Source organism: Saccopteryx bilineata, chromosome 5 (genome assembly GCF_036850765.1).
Source record: "Saccopteryx bilineata isolate mSacBil1 chromosome 5, mSacBil1_pri_phased_curated, whole genome shotgun sequence".
In the NCBI taxonomy this organism is placed as follows: Eukaryota; Metazoa; Chordata; class Mammalia; order Chiroptera; family Emballonuridae; genus Saccopteryx; species Saccopteryx bilineata.
In genome coordinates, this window is record NC_089494.1 from 129,378,651 (window position 1) to 129,395,369 (window position 16,719).

The 16,719-nt window shown below is 43.0% G+C and overlaps 1 protein-coding gene across 9 annotated transcripts in view; it reads left to right on the plus strand.

The window, feature by feature from the left end:
- The window catches only part of PARD3 (par-3 family cell polarity regulator), a 733,297-nt gene that overhangs the window by 70,228 nt on the left and 646,350 nt on the right, over positions 1 to 16,719 (plus strand). The gene's annotated exons all lie outside the window — the stretch shown is intronic.

A 16,719-nucleotide genomic window follows, 5' to 3' on the forward strand; every position in this document is an offset into this window, starting at 1 on the left:
TTCATGGGGTTTTCTGTTCTCTGTATTCGAGTGACATTTCCAGGCCAGGCTTCCTAATCGTCATTGCTCAGCCCTGCTTGTGGAAGGTGTTCCTCAAGTGGCCCACGGGAATAATGGTGGCATTTTCTAACATTGCTGACTTCAGGCGGGTAGCTGGACAACAGAGGAACACTGACTGCTTACAAAGGGGTCAGGAACAGATGCGATTTAGGAGTGGAGATCAAAGGCGCGCTCATCACTGATGTGCCAATAAGGAGGCTGGTTTAGGAAATTAAATTTCGTGCCTTAGTTTATACATTTTAATGTAATGCCTAAAAAAGGCAACTTTATCTGAAAAGAGCAAATTTGAGAACAGCATAGCAAAGCCACCCACAGAGAAGCTCTGAGTGCCCGGAAGAGATGATTTCTCGTTGCCTTGCTGTTTAACATCAGTTGTCAGAGAAATGTGTCCCTTACCAGGTTAAATGCAGACTAGAACCTTGCACATTATGTACTTTGAGTGGAATTCCTAGTGTTTTTCAGATCATACTGTTTTTCTGGAGATAATTTCAGTCTCAGAGAGGGGGTAGGAGATAGGGAGGAGGATGGACAGTTTGCATTTGTCTGCGTTCACAACTCTTGTTTATTTCATGAATCAGGTCTTATGGGAGGTGAGTGTGCGAACTCTTAGTTATGCCTGCATTTGATGATCATGACATTTGTATTTGAATACATCTTACAGATGCCCTGAAAAGATGTATTGTAGAAGTGAAAAAGATTTAGTGTGAACAGAGGCACCAAGTAAAGCATTCAGAATAGCATCCCAGACTTCTAAAATGGCTTTGGATTGGAAAAGCATTGTATAGCCTGTCTTGTGGTGGCGCAGTGGATAACCTGGAATGTGAGGTCACCAGTTCGAAATCCTGGGCTTGTCTGGTCAAGGCACATACGATAAGCAAACAGTGAACAAAAAGTGAAGCAACTAACTATGAGTTGATGCTTCTCATTCTGCCCTCCCCTCTCCTCTCTCTGTAAAATCAATAAAATCTTTAAAAAAGTAAAGCACAGACCAAAGGAGTCAAAGAGAAACAATTTTGTTTCACAGATATCCAAAAAAGTAAGTGGTTGTTTAGAAGCCTCCTAATGGGTGAGTGGCGTTGCCTTTTGTGACTCAAGTCTAAAACTGAAGATTCACGCAGAAAGGCAAGTGGAAGACTAAAATTTCGAGAGGAAGAAGCAAGGTGTGAGACTATGTAACAAGCGTTTCTATCTCTGTTTTTGGCTCCTCAGTGGTCCAGAAATCAGGAGGTTTGCACTTGAACAATTTAATGGTTCAGAAGGTCAACAGCAGTCTTTAAGAAGGTGCATTTGGGAAGGGCGCAGGGAAGGGAAAGCATGGGAGTAGGGTAGAGAGCACTGTCTGCCAGCACAGTCTGCGGGCAGCGGTTAGGACCCCAGTCCCCTGGCAGAGGTTAGGACCCCAGTCCCCTGGCAGAGGTTAGGACCCCAGTCCCCGTGCTTGGTGTGCTTGATATGTGTCGGTGAACTAGGTGCTCCTCTTTGAGCTGCAATGAGGGACAGTGATCCTGTCCTTGACCATGGGGACGCTCTCAGTCCCCAGGAGAGCAAGAGGGCCCAGCGCCTGCGGTTCTCTCCGGTCTCTCGGAGGCAGGTAAGCACAGCCTCTCTTAAGTCTTGAGGTTAATGGTTGATTGTCACCTTTATTTCAGTTCTTGAGCCGATCAGACAGAAAGCACGCTAAGTTCATGATGAGGCTTTGTCCTTTTTCCTGTCCTTCCTCTCAGTTCTCACTAGTTTGTCCTGGCCTTCCATTCATGACCCACATCCTTGAGGAAAGTCTGTTCTTGGGAATTACTGGATGAGAAAACTGTTGACCTCAGAGACCAGCTTGGGTTGTCTGTTATTACCAGAGGTCCAGGTCCGAGTGGCAGTGCCTCCGAGCCCAGATACCCGCATCTGTTAGGACTTCATGAGCTAGCCTTTGAGCCCCAGGAAGGGAGCGGGTCCTGTGTAAGGTGCACCCTTGCACCTGGTCTCTGGCACTGGGGTCCTGCAGGTCTCAGGGAAGCTCCCTGTCCCTCCTTTGCTATGGAAACTTCTGTCTTTGGCTCACTACACTTGGTTTATGGGCCTTGGAAAAAATGATGGTGCCACCATGATCAGAATCCTCAATTTGTTCTCACACTTAAGTGTCCCAGTAGAGTCTGACCTCTACGTTGATCAGGTGTCCCTGCTTCCATTCGACTTCCCTGCACAGTGGGACACCCCTGCTAACACCAGGGCTGGCAGCCTCTTCCAGACTACTCTTGAGGCCCTGAGGCTGCTATGAGAATTCTACTTACCAGTACCAAGACTAACTGCCACTGGAGGAAAGACACGACTGACACACAAGTTAGTTGCAAGAACCACACAGGCAGTTTATTACTCACAAATCCTTTTGGCGTGACCGGGTACAGCTGAAGGGGCCCCCGTTGGTGTGCTCCTCTCAGCTGTCCTTGGGCAGAGCGGCTTGCAGACAGACCACACCATGTGGAGTCTGGGCAATTACTGCAGCCTAGGGTGGGTGGGGGGGGGTTGGCCCTTAGCTTTAGAACCTTTTTCTAGCCTAAGCCTTCTAACAGGTGTCAATCTACATGATTTATCACCTCAAGCCATCTTTTTGGGAGTTCCTAGCAGGGAGTCTTTTTTTTTAATCTACTGAAAAGTCACATCAAGCCACTTTTAAGGTTTTCCTAGGGAAGCTTCTTCTTTTTTCTTTTTTTATCTTATTTTTATTAATTTTAATGCAGTGACATTGATAAATCAGGGTACATATGTTCCGAGTAAACATCTCCAGATTATTTTGATCTTTGATTATGCTGCATACCCCTCACCCAAAGTCAAAATGTCTTCTGTCACCTTCTATCTGGTTTTCTTTGTGCCCCTCCCCTCCCCCTACCCCCTCTCTCTCCTTCCTCGCCCCCTCCCCACTGCTCCACCCCACCCCACCCCCTGTTACCATCACATTCTTGTCCATGTCTCTGAGTCTCATTTTTATGTCCCATCTATGCATGGGTTCATATAGTTCTTAATTTTTTTTAATTTACTTATTTCACTCCGTATAATGTTGTCAAGGCCCATCCATGTTGTTGTAAAAGATCTGATGTCATCATTTCTTATGGCTGAGTAGTATTCCATAATATATATGTACCAAAGCTTTTTAATCCACTCGTCCTCTGATGGACACTTGGGCTGTTTCCAGATCTTCGCTATTGTGAACAATGCTGCCATAAACATGGGGGTGCATTTCTCCTTCTAGAACCGTTCTATGGTGTTCTTGGGTTATATTCCTAAGAGTGGGATAGCTGGGTCAAAAGGCAGTTCGATTTTCAATTTTTTGAAAAATCTCCATACTGTTTTCCACAGAGGCTGCACCAGTCTGCATTCCCACCAGCATTGCAGGAGGGTTCCCTTTTCTCCACATCCTCGCCAGCACTTATTCTATGTTGTTTTGTTGATGAGCGCCATTCTGACCAGTGTGAGGTGATATCTCATTGTGGTTTTAATTTGCATTTCTCTAATAATTAGTGATCTTGAGCATTTTTTCATTTGCCTATTGGCCATCTGTATGTCCTCTTTGGAGAAGTGTCTATTCATTTCTTTTGTTCATATTTTGGTTGGATTGTTAGTCTTTCTGGTATTGAGATTTACAAGTTCTTTATAAATTTTGGTTATTAACCCCTTATCAGACGTACTGTCAAATATGTTCTCCCATTATGTAGTTTGTCTTTTTATTCTGTTCTTATTGTCTTTAGCTGTGCAAAAGCTTTTTAGTTTGATATGGTCCATTTGTTTATCTTGTCTTTTATTTCCCTTGCCCATGGAGATAAATCAGCAAATATATCACTGTGAGAGATGTCGGAGAGCTTACTGCCTATGTTTTCTTCTAAGATGCTTATGGTTTCACGGCTTACATTTAATTAGTCTTTTATCCATTTTGAGTTTATTTTTGTGAGTGGTGTAAGCTGGTGATCTAGTTTCATTTTTTTGCAGGTAGCTGTCCAATTTTCCCAGCACCATTTATTAAAGAGGCTGTCTTTACTCCATTGTATGCCCTTACCTCCTTTGTCAAATATCAGTTGTCCATAGAGCTGTGGGTTTATTTCTGGGTTCTCTGTTCTGTTCCATTGATCCATATACCTGTTCTTATGCCAGTACCAGGCTGTTTTGAGTACAATGGCCTCGTAGTATAACTTAATATCAGGAATTGTGATACCTCCCCCTTATTCTTCTTTTTTAAGATTTCTGAGGCTATTCGTGTTCTCTTTTGATTCCATATAAATTTTTGGAATATGTGATCTATATCTTTAAAGTATGTCTTTGGTATTTTAATTGTTATTGCATTGAATTTATAAATTGCTTTGGGTAATATAGGCATTTTAATGATGTTTTTCTTCCTAACCATGAGCATGGTATATGCTTCCACTTGTTTGTATCTTCCTTGATTTCTTTTATCAATGTTCTATAATTTTCTGAGTACATGTCTTTAGTCTCCTTGGTTAAAAGTACTCCTAGATACTTTATTTTTTTGGTTGTAATAGTGAAGGGGATTGTTTCCTTAATTTCTCTTTCTGACTGTTCATTCTTGGTGTATTAAAATGCCTCTGCGGCCCTGGCCGGTTGGCTCAGCGGTAGAGCGTCGGCCTAGCATGCGGAGGACCCAGGTTCGATTCCCGGCCAGGGCACACAGGAGAAGCGCCCATTTGCTTCTCCACCCCTCCGCTGCGCTTTCCTCTCTGTCTCTCTCTTCCCCTCCCGCAGCCAAGGCTCCATTGGAGCAAAGATGGCCCGGGCGCTGGGGATGGCTCTGTGGCCTCTCCCTCAGGCGCTAGAGTGGCTCTGGTCGCAACATGGCGACGCCCAGGATGGGCAGAGCGTCGCCCCCTGGTGGGCAGAGCGTCGCCCCTGGTGGGCGTGCCGGGTGGATCCCGGTCGGGCGCATGCGGGAGTCTCACTGTCTCTCCCTGTTTCCAGCTTCAGAAAAATGAAAATTAAAAAAAAAAAAAATGTCTCTGCTTTCTGAGTATTAATTTTATATTCTGCCACGTTGCTGAATTCATTTATCAAGTCCAGTAGTTTTTTGACTGAGACTTTAGGATTTTCTACAATATATACAATATCATATCATCTGCAAATAATGATAGCTTTACTTCTTCTTTTCCAACTCCTTCTTTTATTTTTTCTTCTTGTCTGATTGCTGTGGCTAGGACTTCCAGGACTATGTTGAATAAGAGTGGTGAAAGGGGGCACCCCTGCCTTGTTCCTGATCTTTGGGGGATTTCTTTTAATTTTTGCCCATTGAGTATGATGTTGGCTGTGGGTTTGTCATAGATGGCTTTTATCATGTTGAGGTATGATCCCTGTATTCCCACTTTGTTGAGAGTTTTGATTATGAATGGGTGCTGCATTTTTATCAAATGCTTTTTCTGCGTCTATTGAAATCATGTGGTTTTTCTCCTTCCTTTTGTTTATGTGTTGAATAACATTGATTGATTTGCAAATATTGTACCAGCCTTGCCTCCCCAGAATAAATCTCACTTGATCATGCTGTATGATTTTTTCCATATATTGTTGGATCCGGTTTGCTAATATTTTGTTGAGGATTTTAGCATCTATATTCATCAGGGATATTGGCCTATAATTTTCTTTCTTTGTGTTGTCTTTGCCTAGTTTTGGAATCAGAATTATGCTCGCCTCATTAAAGGAGCTTGGAAGTCTTCCTTCCTCTTGAATTTTTTGAAATAGCTTGAGAAGGATAGGAGTTAGTTCTTCTTAGAATATTTGGTAGAATTCTCTTGTGAAGCCATCTGGCCCAGGACTTTTCTTTGCTGGGAGTTTTTTGGTAACTGTTTTGATCTCATTTGGTGTAATTGGTCTGTTTAGGTTTTCTGATTCTTCCAGATTGATTTTTGGAAGATTGTATGTTTCAAGGAATTTGTACATTTTGTCTAGGTTGTCTAGTTTTTTGTCATACAGTTCTTCATAGTATTTTCTAACCGCCCACTGGTTCCACAGTAATGGTGATTTATTAAGTAGAGAAGTAACTTTACTTTATAAAATTTTATAAAGCAGACTTATAACAAGTTAAAGCATATAATAATAATTACCAAGTACTTTATGTCAGATTTTTGCCAAGTTTGGCATAATAAATCTTTATAAAACAACTTATTATATTAAATCTATATTTTTATTTATACTTTGGTTGCTCTGCTACCGCCCACCATGAAAGATGGAACGCCCAGTAGTGGGCGGTAGGGACCAGGTTGACTATCACTGGTCTAACAGGATGGAGGTATTGTAACTTATGTAAACAGTCCCTCTAATGATTTTCATATTTTCCCCCAGTATTCTGTTAAAAGTATCTGCTGCTCCAGAATCTTCATAGATCTGTTCCATGTGTGGGAGTTTTCCCTATGGAGCATAGATGACTTGCTTGGAGCAAAGCCAGTGAACGTTTTATGTTTAAGATATTGACAGATTACAGTAAAAAAGAACAATTTATGCTCTCTACCTTTTGTGAATGCTATGTTAGCTATTTTTTTTTCTTTTTTCAGTTTGGCAATCAAAGATTGGTATATTAGTATTTCCCTTAGTACTTGTGAGACTCATGATTTTCTTTTCTTTCTTTTTTTTATTTTTTGGAAGTTAGAAGTGGGAGGCAGACAGACTCCTGAATGCACCAGACTGGGATCCACTCAGCATGCCCACCAGGGGGCGATGCTTTGCCCATTTGGGTCATTGCTCTTTGTTGCAACCGCCAGAGCCATTCTAGCGCCTGAGGCAGAGGCCACAGAACCATCCCCAGCGCATGGGCAAACTTTGCTCCAATGGAGCCTTGGCTGTGGGAGGGGAAGAGAGAGAGATAGAGGAAGGAGAGGGGGAAGGGTGGAAAAGCAGATGGATGCTTCTCCTGTGTGTTCTGGCCGGGAATGGAACCTGGGACTTCCACACGCCAGGCTGACGCTCTACTGCTGAGCCAGCCGGCCAGGGCCTCATGTTTTTCTTAAATGTTTATATCTTTTGCTCAGAATTTCCCATTTATCTGTTTTTCTTTTTTTTTTTTTTTTTTTTTTTTTCATTTTTCTGAAGCTGGAAACAGGGAGAGACAGTCAGACAGACTCCCGCATGCGCCCGACCGGGATCCACCCGGCACGCCCACCAGGGGCGACGCTCTGCCCACCAGGGGGCGATGCTCTGCCCATCCTGGGCGTCGCCATGTTGCGACCAGAGCCACTCTAGCGCCTGAGGCAGAGGCCACAGAGCCATCCCCAGCGCCCGGGCCATCTTTGCTCCAATGGAGCCTCGGCTGCGGGAGGGGAGGAGAGAGACAGAGAGGAAAGTGCGGCGGAGGGGTGGAGAAGCAAATGGGCGCTTCTCCTGTGTGCCCTGGCCGGAATCGAACCCGGGTCCTCCGCACGCTAGGCCGACGCTCTACCGCTGAGCCAACCGGCCAGGGCTGTTTTTCTTTTGAGATGTTTTTGTGGTGAACTTTTTATTATAGTAACTTTTTGATACATATTAAAAATACATTTTGTGTCTCTGTTGTTTAATTTTTTCTTGTGTGTGTGTGCTTGCTGTATACTATACTCTAGGATATTTTAACTTTGGCTTTTGAGTTTTACATCCAGAGTCTTGCTTGAAAAGGCTTGCTTCACTCTAAATGCAAAAGTATTTAATATTTCTAAATTTAATACCTTAAAAATCATAAAACATGTAGAATCTAATCTTGCGTTAATCTGGAATTGATTCTGTGTTTGGTACAGTGGTAATCCAAATTCTTCCCTGTGCCACCTCTACTTCCCAAATAAAGAACCCGTTTTCTTAACATCGTACCTAAGGTTTTTGTTTTGTGTCTGTTTTATTTTTAAAGTGCCCATATATTTCATATGTAAAGTCAGGGCAAATATTCACCGATGAGAATGTAGACTGATTTTTTTTTTTTTTTTTTTTTTAAAGATTTTTTTTTTTAAGATTTTATTTATTCATTATAGAGGAGAGAGAGAGAGAGAGAGAGAGAGAGAGAGAGAGAGAGAAGGGGGAGGAGCAGGAAGCATCAACTCCCATATGTGCCTTGACCAAGCAAGCCCAGGGTTTTGAACCGGCAACCTCAGTGTTTCCAGGTTGACGCTTTATCCACTGCACCACCACAGGTCAGGCTGTAGACTGATGTTTAAGTGCAGCAGTGTGTTATTCACCGAGTGCTTTGTGAAGTACATTGTAGATATATTTTGGGCCAACCTTTTTGGTCTGGATAATACTGATACACTACATTATGATGAGTGTGTGTTGTTTTGGGTTTTTTTTTGGTATTTTTCTGAAGCTGGAAACGGGGAGGCAGTCAGACAGACTCCCGCATGCGCCCCACTAGGGGGCAATGCTCTGCCCATCCGGGGCATCGATCTGTCGCGACCAGAGCCACTCTAGCGCCTGGGTCAGAGACCAAGGAGCCATCCCCAGTGCCCGGGCCATCTTTGCTCCAATGGAGCCTTGGCTGCGGGAGGGGAAGAGAGAGACAGAGAGGAAGGAGAGGGGGAGGGGTGGAGAAGCAGATGGGCACCTCTCCTGTGTGATCTGGCCGGGAATCAAACCCGGGACTTCTGCATGCCAGGCCGACGCTCTACTATTGAGCCAACCGGCCAGGGCCTGATGAGTGTTTTTAAAAGGAATTACTTCTTAATCTTGGGAAAAAAAGTTGAAACTTTATAAATCATAAATTAAGAGTATGGGCGTTATTTTACTGTTCATTTTTTATTACTTAGTTTATTATTATTTTTAAAACCACATAGTTTGCTTACATATACTACACTTTTTTTTTCTTCTTAATAACTGATGGTTTTACTGTTTATGAAGTTCATTTTGTCATGGAAGAAAATAAGTGGAGAACAGCTTTGATTTTTACCTTGACAGAAGCAAAGTTTATACTTTCTTTTGGTGGATTGATATTAGTTAATTTGATTTTGGGAATTTTCGGAAAGAAGGTTTATTATTGAACTTTCTTATCAGAACAGTCACCTAGTGAGAACTCTGATCATACTTGCTGGGTTTTTTTTTGTTGTTGTTGTTGGTTGGTTGGTTTTAAACTGGATACTTTTTCTTATGTTTACAATAAAATCTTAGCTAGTAAAGAAATTAAAAAATGCCCTCTCCCCCAAGTTTTGTCTTAAAGAGAAAGCCCTTGGAGAAATGGTCGAAATGGGATTTTCAGCAGCAGCAGTTGGGTGGAATGGGAAGGTTCAGCGCCCAGGAGTAATCAGGAAACAGCTTGTTAGCAGTGACGTGGTGAGTCATGCCTTTGTGCATGGTCAGTGGTGTTGTCTCTGGACTCCGGTATAAAGTCGAAGCAAGTCTGTTTGCAGTTGACAGAGGTGTGTTTCTGAGCCCTGGTGTTTTTCCTTTAGGAACTTTATTGTTTCCTTGTCTGATCCCGGCCTCCTCCTTTCTTGCAGTGTCCCCACCTTTCCTCCAGAGGGCAGGAGAGAGAGAGAGGGAGAGGAAGAATGGGCAGGAGTGGGGGAGGAGACTAGAATAGGGTCTTAACAGAGGGATGCCACCTCCTCCAGGGGGCTTTGCTGCCTGGTGCCAAGGGCAGGATTGCTCTTGTCCCTGCACTGGGCTGTTTGTGCTGGCCCTCACCCACCGTATGCCGCACCTTGAGTAAGAGTATTACTGGGGGAGGGGTCGGCATGCCAGGGATCCTTGTCCATTTATCCCAAGGTTTGGGTTTTTTTTTTCTCCCCTCTTTATCCCCGCCCCCTAACCATTTACTTTTATATGTGTCCATGAGTCTCATTTTTATTCCCACCTATGTGTGAAATCATGCAGTTTTTAGCTTTTCTGATTTACTTATTTCACTCAGTATTATGTTATCAAGGTCCATCCATGTTGTAAATGATACTGTGTCATCGTTTCTTATGGCTGAGTTGTATTTCATTGTATATATGTACCACATCAAGTTTAGGTTTGGTATTAAGACACATAAATATATTGTAGAGTAAGATGTAAATTTTATCTACATTCTAAAGACAAGCCCCATTGGTTAGCTCAGTTGGAGCATCATTCTGAAGCGCAGAGATTGCTGTTTTACTCCTGGTCAGGGAATATACAGGAGCAGCTCGATGTTCCTGTCTCTTTCTCTCTCCCTCCCTCTCTCTCTCTCTCTCTCTCTTTTAAATCAGTACAATAAATATTTTTTTTTAAATAAGAATACAGCCCTGGTCGGTTGGCTCAGTGGTAGAGCGTCGGCCTGGCGTGCAGAAGTCCCGGGTTCGATTTCCGGCCAGGGCACACAGGAGAAGCGCCCATCTGCTTCTCCACCTCTCCCCTTCTCCTTCCTCTCTGTCTCTCTCTTCCCCTCCCGCAGCCGAGGATCCATTGGAACAAAGATGGCCCAGGCGCTGGGGTTGGCTCCTCGGCCTCTGCCTAGGCACTAGAGTGGCTCTGGTCGCAACAGAGTGTCCCCCGGAGGGGCAGAGCGTCGCCCCCTGGTGGGCGTGCCGGGTGGATCCCGGTCGGGCGCATGCGGGAGTCTGTCTGATTGTCTCTCCCTGTTTCCGGCTTCAGAATAATACAGAAAAAAAAAAGAAAAATAAGAATACAATCAGGGTATCCAAGAGAGACTACAAAGATGTGTACTCGGGAAGGGGAGAAAACAGTGGTGCAGCTTGCTTCAGATCTCCTTAGAGCAGTGATGGGCAATCTTTTGAGCTTGGTGTGTCAAAATTCGCCAAAAAACCGAGCATAACTCAGGTGGTGTGTCACTTTGAGAAAAAAACCCATAATTTTGCGATATTTATAGTTTAAATAACAAAAATGTATAATTGTAATATATAATTGTATTTAATAAACCAAAAACTAATTATTTAACTTACCTGCTTAGTGACTTCTTTGTTCATCTGTCAGTCTGTTTCTTTTGTTGATGTTGATATTATTTAACTTGTGTGGGGTGCCGTGAACTAAGATAAGTGAGGGGAAGGGGGAATTCTTTTACTAACCTGCCTATTAGTGACTTTTTAGTTGCTGAATTTCATTGGCTAAATCTTCAGTTGAAGGTTGGTATTTTGTACACTTCAAGCCCAAGCAAGCGCTACTAACTTCATCTGTCAATGTTTCTTTTGTTGGTTTTGATATTATTATTATTTATTTATTTGTTTATTTATTTTTTACAGAGGCAGAGAGAGAGAGTTAGAGAGAGGGATAGACAGGGACAGACAGACAGGAACGGAGAGAGATGAGAAGCATCAATCATTAGTTTTTCATTGCGACACCGTAGTTGTTCATTGATTGCTCTCCCACATGTGCCCTGACTGTGGGCCTTCAGCAGACCGAGGAACCCCTTGCTCGAGCCAGCGACCTTGGGTCCAAGCTGGTGAGCTTTTTGCTCAAACCAGATGAGCCCGTGCTCAAGCTGGCAACCTCGGGGTCTCGAATCTGGGTCCTCTGCATCCCAGTCCGACGCTCTATCTACTGTGCCACCGCCTGGTCAGGCGGTTTTGATATTATTTAACGCTGAGAATAAGGTCTCACAAAAGTACGAAGAGGGAAAAATTGTGAGTAAAGCCATTGCTATATTTTTCAGGGTGCTAAAAGTGTCTGTTAATCGGTTCCAGGCACTCCAAATTTCCTTTTCGTAGTGGCACTCCTCTTGATTCTCCAAGCGGCACCTTTCCAGATTCTCAAGCTTTGATCTCAAGTCGACAAACACCTGAGCCCAGATGCTGTTTTGAAATTCTGCAAGTTGCATCCAATGTAAATTAAGGTGGCTGCTGCTATTTCTAATGGCCGGAAACAGCACCCATAGCACAGGCCCTAGCCTCTCCCAGTCTCCCCCTCACTTATCTCAGTAATGATGGTCAATTAGAAATCCACGACACCCCAGAACAGTAGATCGGATGATGATTGCCATGGTTATGTGGTTGCTGGTAATGGCGATCACAGGGCCCCCAGAGATGCATCCCCCGCGGCATTCCACTGCCCCCTGCTCCTCCAGCAGAAGCAAGGTCAAAGATCCCCTAGTGGCCTAACTGGAAGTCCTAGAACTAGACGCTCTGTGCCGGAATTCTGTTGTTTTGGCCTACAGACCTCCGGCACAGGGTGTCAATACTACAGCAAATGTTTTATCCTCGGCTACTGCACCTGGCCATGCAGGAGCCAAGAATGAAACGTCCTTCTCTGCATGCGATCCAATACTTCTCTGGTATGCGGCCGCATGCGGCTGTGTGTCATTGAAAATGGCTACGCATGTCAGTGCTGACACGCATGTCATAGGTTCACCATCACGGCCTTAGAATATCCTCTATTTCACTGCTTTACTGCGTTTGTTTAAGACCGGTCTCCGTTTCAGGCTGGACTGTACTTTTATTGCTATGATGGGAGAGTGACACCACGGCCTCACTCTCTCCCCTTAAGGATTGCTGGCCTTTGTGTATAGTCTAAGGATGAACTGATTTTGTTGTGACAAGAGAACCTATACCCTGTATGTTCCGCTGTTAAAATAAATACAAAGTTTTGCTGCTTTGAGCCCTGTCTTCACTTAGAGTTTTATAGCTGGAGTAAGGCAGGTCGAATAAAACACCCTGGGGAGATAGCCAGGACAAATTTTATCATCACATTCCCCTATAGAACTTAGACCAACAATGGACTGTCAAATAAATACAGCCACTTGGCACGGTGAGGTGTAAATATTGTTTCCTAGGAACACTGACCCAACTGGAGTCAATTTCTCTAATTCCTACACATTGGATTTTTAAAAAGTAGTTTCCTTATACTGGATTGCCATAGATTTAGAATGACAAGTCACAATAGCAACCAAAAATCATTAATTGCCTCAACACTGATAAATACTAATGTATTACTTAGCATACATTATGACCAGTGAGTGCAAAGCAAAAGAGACAGTTCTGTGCAAATTTGATTTTAGCCATTCATTGATTTAGTAAGTAGTTGAAAGTTTTGTAGCATGTACTGTATCTTGCCTGGCCTGTGGTGGCACAGTGCATAAATTTTTGACTTGGAACGCTGAGGTTGCTGGTTTGAAACCCTGGGCTTGTCTGGTCAAGGCACATTCGACAAACAATGGGTGAACAACTAAAGTGAAGCAACTTTGAGTTGAAACTTCTCGTCTCCTCCCCCCATCTCTATAAAATCTATAAAAAAAATCTTTTAAAAATATATGTACTCTATATTGGAGAGCTTGGTAACTTTTTTATTGTCTTTCAATGTATTTTTTTATGCTCAGAAATTTTCACTGTTCACAGTCTGGCATCCTACACCTGTACATTTATTTTCCCAAAAGGGCATTAATTTTTCATAGAAAAAATTAGGATTGACAATGGGTCAGAGATACCTCACATTTCATAAGACAAACCATGGCATTTCTTTTTTTTAAATTTGTTTAATTTTATTTATTGATTAGAGAGAGAGAGAGAGAGAGAGAGAGAGAGAGAGAGAGAGAAAGCACAGCATTGATCTATTTCTATATGTGCCCTGACTGGGGATCAAACCGGCAACCTTTGCATATCAGGACAATGTTCCAACCAACTGTGCTATCCAGACAGGAGAACCACGATGTTTCTGTATGGTACCAGATGCTCTTCATGAGGGGCAACATTTAGGTTGGGATATAGTCCGGAGACATTATTTTATGGAGCATTTTAAGAAACACACTAAAATTCTTTACAGATTGCTCTTTAGTTGTGATTCAGGCTATCAGATCTGTTAAAAAAAATCTCCAAAACACATATTGAAAAGCTGGTCATTTTGTCAAAAGGGAGGCAGGGGTGGGGGGGGATGTTGGCTTTGGTGTTTATCAGAAGGATTTTTCTTTCTTTTCTTTATCCTTTAAAATTTGATCTCTTCCTGGGGATGGACGAGTCCACAGCAGCCAGAGGGGAAGCCCAGTGAGCCATGCGGGCTGCTGTTAGATTACAGCACCTTCTGGCCCCTTTGGGAACATGCTCATTGTGTGAGGAAGGCAGTTGGTTGTTTACCTCCTCCTTAGTGTAGTTTTAATTAAGTGGGATTTTTTCTGTGCATGCCGTTGTCCGATTGGCTTGTTGTAGATCCTTCTATATTAAATCAAGTTAATGACATTTGAGGATGTTCAGTTTTGCTTTTATGAGGAAAGTACGTCAGATTTTCATGTGCTTTTACTGATAGCATCACACCTTTGAAAACATAGGCTATCAGCATTTTAAGGATTTCCATAGGAGGATCATTTGATCATTTTGCCTAACGTGGAAACCCATGCTATTACACTGAATATGACAAGCTGTGTTGAACATGAGTGAAATGAACGTCCCTTCTGAGAATTTGGAATCTTTGCTGTTTTTAAGTAATGAGAAAGAAGAGGTAAGTATAGACATGGTTGTTTTCCACTGGATGGTAAAAATGTCTTACTGTAGACATTTTCTGAGTTGGGAGCACTAAAAAGTCAGCAACAGTGTGACATATTTACTGTCACCTGGTTAGTAGCATCAGAACCCGGAGCATAGCATTTTAAAGTAGACAGGTACCATTTTTCATTTTACTCCTCTTTTAGGTTACGTTTAAGATGGGGGTCTACCAGGCTCCTAATCTGACTGTTTTTCTAATGTGTGAAAATGTTCAGAATGACACTTCGTCTGTGTCAAAGTCCTTTTGAAATTTTATTGGCTAGGTTTTTTTTTTTAAGTTAGGAGGGAAGATAGTGAGACAAGACTCTCTCATGCACCCTGACTGGGATCCACCTGGCAATCCCTGTCTGGGACTTCTCCTGTGTGCCCTGACTGAGGATTAACCAGAATATAAGGTACATACACCAGGCCAATGCTCTTATCCATTGAGCCACCGGCCAGGGCCTTTTTTTAAAAAAGATTTTATTTATTGATTTTAGAGAGAGAAGGGGGAGTCAGGAAGCATCATAGTACTTGCAAGTCATACTACTTGCTTCTCCTATGTTTCTTAACTAGGCAAGCCTGGGGTTTTGAACTAGCAACCTCAGCATTCCAGGTTGATGCTTTATCCACTGCGCCACCACAGGTCAGGCTTCTTTGCTAGGTTTTAAAACACCAGCTTCCTGAAGGGTATTTGCATATATACTGCTCACAAAAACTAGACTAGAGGATATTTTATAGCTTCATATTCATTTTGAAAATATCCCCTAATATTTGTGAGCAGTGTATTTGAAGCACTGCCTAATTTTGCTCAGTATTTGAGAGTCGAAGTTTGAGAGCTTTTCTCAAAACTGTGTTTTATTCATGATGATACATTCTTTTTTTTTAATTTTTACACAGACAGAGAGAGAGGGATAGTTAGGGACAGATAGGAATGGAGAGAGATGAGAAGCATCAATCATTAGTTTTTCATTGCGACACCTTAGTTCATTGATTGCTTTCTCCTGTGTGCCTTGACCAGGGGCCTTCAGCAGACTGAGTAACCCTTTGCTCGAGCCAGCGACCATGGGTCCAAACTGGTGAGCATTTTGCTCAGACCAGATGAGCCAGCACTCAAGCTAGCGACGTCGGGGTCTCGAACCTGGGTCCTCCACATCCCAGCCCAACGCTCTATCCACTGCGCCACTGCCTGGTCATGTTAATTGTTCTGATGGTTTCTCACCTCTAGATCCATCATGCACGTGACTAAGCCTCAGAAGCCTAGAAGCTAATAAAATAAAGAATGAACAAATTTGGTCTTGGGCCCAGAACGCATAGCAAGGGTCTCAGTGTGCACGTTGTTGGACCTCATTTGTCAGATGTCAGGCGCCGGGGAGCTGTGCCCACAAAAGAGTAGTGAACGTGGCTGGAAGGGTTGGTGTGGTGGGTGTGTGGGGGCGGGGTGCTGTAGGAAACACTTAATTCTTTTTTCTTTTTATTAATTTTAATGAGGTAACATTGATAAATCAGGGTACTTAAGTTCCAAGAAAACATCTCCAGATTATTTTGACATTTGATTATGCTGCATACCCCTCACCCAAAGTCAAATTGTCTTCTGTCACCTTCTATCTGGTTTTCTTTGTGCCCCTCCCCTCCCCCTACTCCCTCTCTCTCTTTCCTCGCCCCCTCCCCACCCCCTGTTACCATCACATTCTTGTCCATGTCTCTCAGTCTCATTTATAATGTCCCATCTATGTATGGATTTATATAGTTCTTAGTTTTTTTCTGGTTTACTTATTTCACTCCATATAATGTTATCAAGGTCCATCCATGTTATTGTAAATGATCTGATGTCATCATTTCTTATGGCTGAGTAGTATTCCATAGTATATATGTATTCATTTTAATCCACTCGTCCTCTGATGGACACTTGGGCTGTTTCCAGATCTTCGCTATTGTGAACAATGCTGCCATAAACATGGTGGTGCATTTCTCCTTCTGGAACAGTTCTATGGCTTTCTTGGGGTATATTCCTAAGAGTGGGATAGCTGGGTCAAAAGGCAGTTCGATTTTCAATTTTTTGAAAAATCTCCATACTGTTTTCCACAGAGGCTGCACCAGTCTGCATTCCCACCAGCATTGCAGGAGGGTTCCCTTTTCTCCACATCCTCGCCAGCACTTATTCTGTGTTGTCTTGCTAATGAGCACCATTTTGACCAGTGTGAGGTGATATCTCATTGTTGTTTTAATTTGCATTTCTCTAATGATTAGTGATGTTGAGCATTTTTTCATATGCCTATTGGCCATCTGTATGTCCCCTTTGGAGAAGTGT